This window comes from Neomonachus schauinslandi, chromosome 12 (assembly GCF_002201575.2).
Source record: "Neomonachus schauinslandi chromosome 12, ASM220157v2, whole genome shotgun sequence".
Taxonomy (NCBI): domain Eukaryota; kingdom Metazoa; phylum Chordata; class Mammalia; order Carnivora; family Phocidae; genus Neomonachus; species Neomonachus schauinslandi.
In genome coordinates this window covers 89715093-89725461 of record NC_058414.1, presented here as the reverse complement: position 1 = coordinate 89725461, position 10369 = coordinate 89715093, and the positions used below count along the sequence as shown (strand labels likewise).

At 43.6% G+C, this 10369-nt stretch overlaps 1 protein-coding gene across 1 annotated transcript in view; it reads left to right on the top strand.

Annotated features, from left to right (window-relative positions):
* The first annotated feature begins 407 nt into the window (after positions 1-407).
* The window catches only part of PTN (pleiotrophin), a 98554-nt gene continuing 88592 nt past the window's right edge, over positions 408-10369 (top strand). The window contains exon 1 of the mRNA XM_021692934.1: positions 408-471. The gene's annotated coding sequence lies outside the window, so the exon portion shown is untranslated. The remainder of the gene's footprint in view (positions 472-10369) is intronic.

Genomic DNA, 10369 nt, shown 5'->3' with positions numbered 1-10369 from the left:
GGTTGTGCGGGGCTCTGCTCCCAACAAAACAATGTTTCATCTCCGGGCCTCTTGGTTCAAACCCGTGTGCTCGCTCCTGCGGGGAGAGAGCGGCCCTGGAGACTCCTGCCTTTAATGAGCTTCCCAATCAGCTCGCGAGGGAAAGGCGCGCTCCCTCCCTCGCCCAGCCTGCGTCCTCGCCCTGCCCGCTCCGCTCATCCCTCCCCTTCACCATTTCCCTTCCGTTCCCTCCCCGGCAGGGCGCAGCGGAGGCCGAGGCTGGATCGGGTTCCCCGCCTGCCCGTCCCAAATCCCGCCGAGGGAGCCGCGGCGCGGAGGACGAGCCGAAGCGGGCACAGGGGAGCGGGAGCCCGGGCCGTCAGCGTCCGGCAGCGAGGGCGCAGCCAGCGGCCACCCGGCGCCCGACCGAGCGCAGAGCCTCGCCGCGTTCAACAAAGGCAGCCCGAGCGCGTGCGGCGTTTGCAACTCCAAGTAAGTGGGAAGCAGCGCGATTCTCGGCGGCGGCCCCGGGCGACTTTCCTTTACCCTCGCCCACTTGTCCGGGTGCCAGCCGCTGATGGCGGGACGAGTGGCAGAGAGGCTGCCTGGTCGTCCCTGCGAGGGGGCTGCCTCCAAAACGGATTTGCTCCGGAGGCCAACTGAGGCATAGCTGGCCGGGGAGGCGGGGGCAGGGGGGTCGGGTCTGGGAGTCAGGGTGCGGGTACGTGAGTGGGAGGAAAGCAGCTTGGGTGCTGCCTTGCATGCCTGTGCACCGCGCGCCTGCTTGCAGCGGGACACCACGCCGGGGCTTCGCGCTTTGTAAAACCTGCCTTGGGAGGTGTGTCTGCGGCGCCTGAGCCGGCGGGGCTCGGGGTCCCGGCCTTTCCCCGCGTCTCCGCCTGCACCTGGGCTTGCCAGCGGCGGCCTCCGCGCTGGTTCCTGTGGGTTCTCTGCGGGGGGCTGCTCCTCCCAGGGCCGGGGGACAGCGAGAGTCCCGCACGGAGCCGCGACACTCCTGGTCTTGCCCGCCAGCCCGGGAGGGGCTCTAGAAAGGGTCACATCCAAAGTTTAAAACACACACCTTAAACCCGTCTCCTCATTTGAATGCTACCTTTAATCACCGCCCTGGATGCAGGCATTTGAACTTTGCAGCTCACGTACATAAGAGTGGGGTATGTTTATTACTAATTTGCCGGATACTTAGTTTCTAAGAAATTAACGTTTTTAAAGCAAGGAACGTACTCACCTCCTTTCCTCCTTCCCATGCAAAACCTCAAACTTCCTGTCTTGAACACACACACACACACACACACACACACACACACACACACCTCTTTCTCCTTAACAAAAACACACAGAACACACACCTCTAGTTTATACACACTTTGCTGTTAACTCCTTTTATCTATGTTAACAGCTGCTTTGTAAGTTTGGGGATACATTGAAAAAAATAGGAGTGGCATGGGGGGCGGAGAGGAGGCAGATGAGGGAGAATCAACAATGGGCGGGACATCAAAGTTTCCCTCTGTCTGAGCATCTTTCGTCTGGGTGGGCATGTTGTTTTAGCAGCTTGAGAAAGGTGGTGTGTGCCTGTGAGTGTGGGAGCAAGGGCCTGGGAGGAGGTTGAGGAGCTACCAAGAAGAGCTTTTGGACTAGTAACATAAGGAAGCAGTTTCATGATTCCAGGCAAATGTGAAGCTGATGAAACAGTAGAGCCCATTTAGCCCCTTGATTACTGGGGACTAATTGATATGTGGAGATATTTCAAGGTATTGATAGCGAAACAAAAGAAGTGTCTCCCAGCACAAAATAAAGCATGCATTTTCCATCTTCATTATGTGCCTTTTTAAGTAAATTATGCACTTTAAAGACCAAATCATTAAAAAACACTCACAGTCCAGTTAAATTCAAAGGAAATTAGAGCGGGTATTAGCTCTTTTCCCCTTTTGGGCTATGGGTTCCTTTAGAGTGGAGATACTCGTACTTTCTCATTGAAACTAGAGCAGATTTTTTTCTTATTTAAACAACAACAATACCCTACTTCCATTATTCTGTGCTTTAAGAAACTTTTGTGCTGTGAGTTCTCTAACTGTGCTTTACATCTTCAGAAGGTAATCTCCCCCCCCCCCCATCCCTACTGTTCCCAGGCTCCCTTTAGGAGAGTTTTCTTCTCATGAGTGAGATCTGTGAGGAGTGCCCACCTGAAGCCATACAGGACCACAGTAGGTGCTCTCTTTCAGCTGGTCACGTGGGGATACAACTGCATTGTATTTTCTTTGTTTTAAAGATTGATTTATTTGAGAAAGGGAAAGAGCGCGTGCAAAGGGCAGAGGGAGAGACTCTTAAGCCGACTTCGCACTGAGCACAGAGTCCCATGCAGGGCTCATTCCCACGATCCTGAGATCAGGACCTGAGCTGAAACCAGGTGGGGTCGCTTAGCGGATTGCGCTGCCAGGCTCCCCGCGTTGTATTTTTGAAGAGGGAGCAGTGTTAATGCCCAATTAACATCCTGTTAATATATAACTTGTATTACCGGATGTTTAAATGAGGTATTACAGAGAATGAGGATAATTTAACAGTACATATATATTATATAATAATACATAGTTCTGTGGTTTCCTAGACCTCTTTGCATGATATTTGGAGTAATAAATTTGCACATTTATTGAGAGCTTCAGTGCACCTCATTTGGTCTTTACATACAGCAATATGTAGCAGGACACACTTTTTTTTTTTTAAATGGGCATTTTTTTTTCTCTAGTAAAGCCAGTTGCCTTGTTTGAATTTTTCACGAAACTTGATCTTTGGAAATAACCTGAGAGAAATAAGGTCCCCAAATAGTTTAATTGCTTTTATCAATAAAATCAATCTTAGAAATGAAATATTTTAGGTTTAGATGCTTTTTTTCCCCCCTTTGAAGATACTCTCGCTTTCTCATTTAAATGACCTCTCATGTGGATTCTGATCCTTTCTCACATGTGTTTTTTTTGGTTTGGTTTTTTTTTTTTATCACTCTTCATATTTTCTCAGGAGACTGAGTTAAATGGTCTGTGTGGTTAGCTAACGGCAGATCGAAGGCCAGAAGTCAAAATTCAGAGTATAAAAGTTCTCCACTCCTGCTTTTAATATGGTGGCGTAGGGCTTTGGGGAGTGGTCCTTGACTTCTCTCCTGAAGGTAATGTCCACATTGAGAGCACCCAGGGGGATCAGAGAGCAAGCATGGTCTACACCTGAGTGCCTTGGAGTCTAGTTTAAGGTGTGGCTTACTCTGGAGCCCTGGGGGGAGTCCAGGCTCTGTGCCCTTCCATTGCTGGGATGCTGAATGGGGCTCCTTTAAAAGGTTAAGGCTGCTGTTCTAATGAATAACCAGAAGCACTTCTGTCTCCTCTTGGCACAAGGCCATGCCTTTGCTCTGTGTAAGGTAATATTCAGATACGGATCTTCTCTTTATGAGCTGGGCCGGCTTTTTTCGATCCAGAGCCAACTGGCCTGAGTGGGATTTGGGCCACAGCCTGACTCTGGAAAGTTGTTCTTCATTCCTGATGTTTATGGCCAATTCAAGTTTCCATCCATCGAGCCATTTTTCCAACCACTTCATGCCAGTCTCATATGTGGCAGAGTTCTCAGTGTCATACGATCTTCCTAGGTTGTCAAATATAACAAGGCTTTCGTTCTGCCCTGTTTTAATATTTGGTAAAAAAAAAAAAAAAAAAGTATCTGCGGTTTAAAAGAGTAGCTATAATGTGACATCATCAGAGGGTGTTATATTTATGGTAACATTGTGGATTCAATTATGTAGATCACATTTGCCACGAATCCCTATTTCTTCAGCATAGGCAAAGAATACAGTGAATAGTTGATGCTTGAGATATTTTGAGAAATAAAATTTAATTTCTTCTGGGATTTGTTTTTTTAACCATTTCTTCACAGTGGGTTTAGGTGAAGTGACATATCAAAAAAAAAAAAAATCATCATGATGTATTTCCTAAAAGCAGAATTCTTAGATTCCTAAACATCATACTTAGTAAAAAAAAAAAAAAAAAAAGTCAAATTTTGTATATGAATCTTGAAAGAAGTGAGTCATCGTAACTGACTCTTAATTCTAAGAAATGTGCTTAGTACAAACCAAAATGTCACTTAAAAGGCAAATAGCATGCTGTATTCCTAACCTTTTGTTTCCACTTCTTCCAACTTTAACACTTCCCTATCCCCCTCGTCTGGCTCTCATTACTCCCTTCTATTCATCCAGTGCCATCATTTCCCATTTAACAAGTCCCAGGGTGTCTTGCCCAATTCCTTTGCCATATCTGTGGTGGTGTATACACCTTTATGTACCTATGTATCGGGAAGGGTTGCCCATATCTTGGGATTCATGGAAGGCTGGGCTTTTTTTAGCTGAAATTTTCACATTTTTCTGACCTGGTTCACTGAAATCTGGTTATTGGTCCAATGTGCTCTCTGTGGACTACCCTGGATTGTTTCCCTTTTGATTAAGACCCTGGCTAGGATCAGTTTATGCTTTCATCACTATGAGAGGTGTTGGCTTCATTTTCCTCTAGTTTCTCAACTTCAGTGGAGCCAGAATTACTCACCTCCATCCCCCCAGGTCCTCCCTCAGCAATGCAATGTTTCTTGCTCCTATGACGAGTCAATTTAACCATAATAAACAGTTTTTATTATATAAATGCTAGCTGCCTAATACCGTGCTAGACAATGTAATATACTCAAGAAATAAAACAGTTTCTTTTCTCTAAGGCTTACAGTTTTACAATTCCATTTGTATATGGAAATGGTGCTAACTTGTGAAATCCTTTATTACAAATACATTTAAAAGAGATGTCAGACAGTGAAAATCCATTTATAGCTTCCCCCCCCCCCCATCTCTGGAAAAACACTTTAAAAGTTACAGGTCATTTCATCAAACAAATGGCTTGCCAACGCTGCTTTCTTATGATTATCTGATTATCTTTTAGTGCAACCTCCCTGACATATTAACTTTCTCCAACTTCCTTGGCCACTCCTCTCAGCACTTTTTTTTTTTTTGCTTCTTTTCCCAACTTCCAAATGTAGACATGTGGACATTCATTTCCAAATATTCAGATCTCGCCCCCTACCGCTCCCTCTCTCTCCAAATGCTTCAGTATTGATCATGACTCTTTGAGTTTCTACTCCAATTTTCATGAGAGAACTCTCAAATCTCTCCATTCTCTATTGAGTTTTGGTGTCACATCTAAAATTTTTTTTTAAATGAATACTAAAGGGGATGCTTTAAACACAATCCTAGTTGGGGAAGGAGATTAAAGCAAAGGACTTCTTGTTATTTTATTCTTAATCCCAACAGACTTCTACACATATTGACTGTCCCATTACATGTCAGGTAGTGTGATAGGGGATACAAAAATAAATAGGCTTTCAAATAGCTTATGGGCCACTCAGTGTATGTGTGAATACCATTAAAATAACTACAACACAAGTTACAGTAAGATATGTACATACAAAGTTTTTGTCCTAAGCAGTTCCAGCAAAAAAGTGATTAAAAAAAAACATTTTAATGAGAAAAAAGGAAGTTTAACTCAAAAAGGCTGAACGGAGAAGGTGATAATATTTATTTCAGAATCATCACTGTCTTTCGGTTACTGCATTGCCATTTGTTCTGGAAGAGAAATTGAACTCTCGATTCCTTTGTGGTTTCATTTCACATTGGCCATGTGATAAGGCAGATAGGAAATGAGTGAAAGTGACATCTGAGAATTCACTCGGAGTTATTTGGAATAAATATAATATTAAAGACTTGACGCATCACCGTAGATGGCCTCTTCAGGAAAATATATACCGGACATGAGATGACTGTCCTTCAGTGGAAATCTATGCATGGAGGAAAAGAAAGCAAATCCTCCCTGTTAGCTGTGGAATTTGGATGAAACTGAGTCAGAGGTTGAAGGCACCCAAGGACGGTTTCCCAGGCAAATCTGTCCTCTAGGTGGAGCTCTGATTCTGCCCTGCTCTTCTCTTCTCCCCTTCAAGTGACTTTAACTCTTGCTTTTCCCAGCAGGGTTGACCCTGGAGGAGCTCATCTTTCCCCTGTCATAGTTACTCACCATTACCACAAGCTCCACCCCACCCACACCATGCACCCTTAACGCCAGGGACTCTCTCCCATTCATCTCAAGAACCCTAGAATATTTAGCACCAGACCATTGAAAATGACCAATAATGTCTGGGAAATGAGTGAAAAAAATAAATGACTCAATACCATTCTCTCTGCCTCTCATGCTCCAAAGACCTTGATGATCTGTTCTCTATACATAATCCCTCTAAACATCACCTGGTGCCAATTTCTTATTTAAATCTGAGCACCCCCATTCTCAGCCTCGAACCTCTGTAAAAAGCCTCTCCATCTCTCATTTCTTCACCTCCTTCATTCCAAGGGTCATCTAAGCCTGCCAGTTCTCTGACCTGTCTTTCTAATCATACTCCCCCTCGTCCACTTTATGCCCAAACCTTGAATGGTCTCTGACTCATGGCTACCTCCATAATGGGGAGAGAAATCTGACTTATCTCTTCTTTAACAGACCATGCAATTCAAAGCTATAAGACTAATCGCTTGAAGACTTATTTTCATCGTTACTCCAATGTGGCTATAAAACATTTGCTTTTCAGGACTTTTTACATTTATTTTTTTATATTTTTGTAACAATTCTAGTGAGGTAGGCTGAGAAAGATTTTTTTTTTTCCAAACGGATACAGTTAAGCTTAGAGAGGTTAAGGTGACCTCTCAGTAAGTGCCATGAAAGTATTAAAACAAAGATTTTGGGGTGCCTGGTTGGCTCAGTCGTTAAGCATCTGCCTTTGGCTCAGGTCATGATCCCAGGGTCTTGGGATTGACGTCCCGCATGGGGCTCCCTGCTCAGCGGGGAGCCTGCTTCTCCCTCTCCCTCTGCCTCTCCCCCTGCTCATGCTCTCTCTCTCTGACAAATAAATCTTAAAAAAAAAATAAAAATAAAGGTTTTAAAATTCCTACTTTGGGTATTTTCTTCTCGTCTATAACATAATGTCATTTCTTCCTTTGGCTAATTAATTTTCATGTCCCTGTTGCCTCTTATATCAAACCTAAACTCCAAAGTATATATAGTACGAGGCCAAATAACCTAGGGTAGTGGTTCCCTGTCTTCAGTGTTTATCAGAATAACTAGAGTCCTGTCCTAGCTTCCAGATGCCTGAGGCCCATCCCTACAGATTCTGACTTAAGGGGTGGAATCAAGGAACCCGGACATGTGACAGGCCACCTGGATGCTGGTGATGCAGTAGACATATTAGCTGTAATACTCCCATATTTGAGCTCCAAGGTCAAGGAAATCAAGGTAGAAACCACAGAAATACTTACTACTAGCTCTGTGACCATCAGCAGATACTGTGGTTTTTCTTCAATTGCCTGGTCTCTCATTTTAATGAGAGCACAAATACTTCCCTTGTAGGATTGCCATGACTATTAATCTAGAAAATGAACATGAAGGACTGAACCCAGAGTCTGATAGCTAGGGAGTGTTGGATGAGGGTGATGAAGGTGTTAATTACGGGGGGGGACACAATGACACTGTGCACAATGACACCGCGCTCCCCCACGGCTTTTATTTCTCAGGCCCAGTTGGGTTCTCAAATAGGCAGACGGAAACCTGGGTGAGACCCTTCTGCTGCTCTCCACACTCTCAGATCATTCTCTGCAAAGGCAGCTCCCAAATTCCCTTCCTCTGAAAAGAAACCTACAACGTGTGGTCATGCTTAAGGCCTGGGGTCTCCAAATCAGGCTTCTGCTGACCGTGGCCTGCCTTGTAGCATCTAGGAGAGCATTGTGCTTTCAGGGCACCCCCCAGTCCAATGCAGCCATCCCATTGCTGACACTGGGGATGCCCATAACCGCATTCTCCCTGACTCCTGCTGCCACCAAGGAAGCATGAGCTCAGAGGAAGGAGTCCAGGTGAAGCTGCAGAAACCCACATGGTTTCCTTGCAGTTCTGCCTGTTGTTCGGTGTGGGATGGTGCGTGTGTCATGGAATCTCATGCAACCTCAGGATTTTTTAGCCGTCAGGTGTTGGTGAGGATGGTGATGGTATCACTTGCTTTGCCTTCGGTGATAAAGGTACATTGTGACAATCTGGCGTTCATAAACTGTAAACTCTTACGCTAGATGTGAGCGGTTCGTAATAAAATCAGTGGGGCCAGTTCTTTCTTTTTCCCTGATTCTGCTGCTTGTCATTGTCACTTTCTGAGGATGCCTAGAGATGGCTTAAGGTGCTCGAAGGTAAGTTTGACCGGTTGAAGTGAGTAGGAGGAGAGATGTGTGAAGGGTATGAAGAAACGAAAATCTGAGTCGGAGTGGGGGGGAGAAAAAAAAAAAAGACAATCCTAAAAAAAATGCTAAACTAAAATGGTTTTGCATTCTTTTACTAAATATTATAGTTCTTCCTAAGAGTTGTCAAGGAGACATACCAAATTTTTCAATCAGTTATGCTTGCTAAATTTAGTCTTTGCAATTGAATAGCAACACTGTTTACACTGTAGCAGGCGCTCCTCACACTTTCACGGGCATTTCAGTCCCCTGGAGATCTTGCCAAAATGCAGACTGTGGTTTAGCAGGCATTCGGCAGACTCTTAGAGCCTGCACGTCTCCTACAGCGATAGCAATAGCCAGCTGCTGGCCCGGGGACCTGACTTTGAGTAGCCAGCCACTAGGGTGGAGATGAACGAACTTGAGAGAATGGGAGAGGGATCAGAACTCTCCGGTCATGACATTCACAGCTTAATACAAACATTGAGGGTCATGGGCAATAACCCTTCTTGCTACATGCAAAAGCTGCTCATGCCTATACTTCATGTCCAAATATTTACAGTGTTTGGTTGTTTATAAAAGCGCAATCACCATCTGAATTCCTACTTGCCTCAGCTGAAGACCCTTAGAGTAAGAGGCCCCCCTGCCAGGTGTGTACAAGTATCTCCTTCCAGTGCTTTCCCTGGAGTGGACAAGTGATCCAAATCCTGCTGCCTTAATTGGCCTTAAAAGCTAGTGAGACGTGTTTAGGAAACTTCACTCTTATTATGAAAAGGATATAATATTTGTTTTCTTGGTGCTAGAATATTCTCTTCTTTAGGTTTTGAGTAGGATTCTCTTTGATTGTCCCTTCCATACTGTAATGGAAGTCGAGCAGGTGTCCTCCATCTTTGTGACTTCCAAGAAGACGCTGGGCTCCCCAGAGAAGGAGCCAGAGATTTTTGCCTCAGAGCCAGGTTTAAGCAATAAGGAACATATCTCAGTACCATTCTTGGGTAACAGAAAATCTTCACTCAAGCTAAAACAAATGGAGACCACACACAATTTTCAAACGATATTTTCACACCAGCCTTCCTTGTTTGCTAATAATGTAGCCTTTTCTAAACCTAGCCCTGGGATTCTTGCCCATAATATCCAAGGATCATCCCTGAGGTTTTGACAGAGAGTGGTCTTCATTTGAGATCCTAAGAACACCATAGGGGCTGTAAGTGGGTATGTGCAAGCTGGTCCTATGGGGCGTCCATGTTAAGCCTGAAGTGGGATCTTTAGCTTAAAAGAAATACGCTGCAGCTTTGGAGAATCTTAGGCAAGGGTCAATTTTGTTGTTCAAAAAATATTTTCTACAAAAAAAAAAAAATGTTGCCTTCTCTGTGCAATATATTTCTGTGGATGTGGTCCAAGGGGTATAACTGAGGAAGACTGAACTGTTCTAGGAAGGGAAGCAGGTAGTTTATTAGATTATTTTAACGAATTTAGATACTTAAATTTTGTAACAAGAGCCTTTATTCATATCCTCTTTTTTAATTTACAACATACATTTAACTATTAAATTCAATGTCTTTGGCAATATTCAGAATCTCAAATATAGCTCCATGCATGTCAAACTTGTGAAAAGGTGGCGTCACTTTAATCATATGAAAAATAATAAAGGTTTTTTCATTATTATATTTGTTATTAGAAAAACAGAAATATATTCCTGAAACAAACATCATTTTTTCCTCATCCTAGAAAAATATGTGTTCATGGTATAAGATGCTCAAAGTTTTAAAAACTATAAAGAAGAAAAACTCAGAGTCTTGCTCCAAACAGATACTGCTATTAACACTCTGATATACATCTACAGTTTTAGGATCTACTGATATCTCTGATACACATCTACAGTTTTAGATCTACTGATCTACTATTTAAAAAGTAGTTGAGTGAATAATGATATGTCTTTCAAAAACCAACATTATAATTAATGCATGCTATATTTTTAATAGCTTTACACACATTCATGTGCATTTGTTTTTACTAAATAGGCCAATTAAGATGGAAATTCAATTTATTTAGCTTGACATTGGG